The 834-nt window shown below is 46.3% G+C and overlaps 1 long non-coding RNA gene across 1 annotated transcript in view; it reads right to left on the bottom strand.

The window, feature by feature from the left end:
* LOC115948310 overlaps positions 1 to 834 on the bottom strand; it is a 21,354-nt gene that overhangs the window by 11,402 nt on the left and 9,118 nt on the right. The window lies entirely within an intron of this gene.

The raw sequence follows: 834 nt of genomic DNA, 5'->3' as shown, positions 1-834 counted from the left end.
CTGTGTGTAAAACATTTCATGCAGCAGAGTTGCCAAACAGAAATAAATATCTTTGTTTTTTCTCTTAATGCTGAGAGGGGAAAACAACCTGAACTCTCCTTTAGCAGTGTAAAGGGTTTAGCAGTTAATTGAGTTTTGCAATTAAGAGTTCCAAACACAGAATCTGTGGTTTGTGATTTAAGACTGCTGTGCTAAATAATGACTTTAGGAAGATTAAGCCTTACAACACAATAATTTTAGTCTTCTGCTAAAGAGTTGACATGGCTGGGACTTCATGGCTGAGCACACACCACAACAAGCCAGTGGATTTTCTGATAGAGTAGTAAAGAAAATAATCAACCCTCAGCTTAAGTGCAGGATAAACAGCAACCTGGGCTGGTGGAAGGTGTTGGAACCCACGGCAGGGAGCTGGAACAAGATGAGTTTTAAGATCCCTTCCAACCCAAACCACTCCACGAGTTTATGACAAAACTTCAGGTTTAAATTGGCTTTTCCACTGCAGCTTCAGCTCGGACTTTTTGTTTTAATCTTCTCCCCGTCCATAAACTCCACCACAAATAAAAGCAGTGCTGTGAGACAGCTGGGCCACAAATATGTTTTCTAATCCTGATACGGTACAAACCACTTGAAGGGTTTGCTCACCCCCAGGTAATTCCCCTCTTCCAGCATCTCCCTTTCCCCCCCACACCGTGCTCATCACTTCTTTCTGAGAAGCCCAAAACTCGGACCCCTGTTTTTGGGCAGACTAAACAACATCTGCAGCCCTGGTGGGGGAGCAGAGGCGGGACAGAGGCGCTGTCACCGGGGAGGGCGAGCGGCGCTGCCGGGGGCCGC

The sequence above is a fragment of the Geospiza fortis genome, unplaced genomic scaffold, assembly GCF_000277835.1.
Source record: "Geospiza fortis unplaced genomic scaffold, GeoFor_1.0 scaffold102, whole genome shotgun sequence".
NCBI classification, from domain to species: domain Eukaryota; kingdom Metazoa; phylum Chordata; class Aves; order Passeriformes; family Thraupidae; genus Geospiza; species Geospiza fortis.
This window is presented reverse-complemented; position numbering and strand designations above follow the sequence as displayed.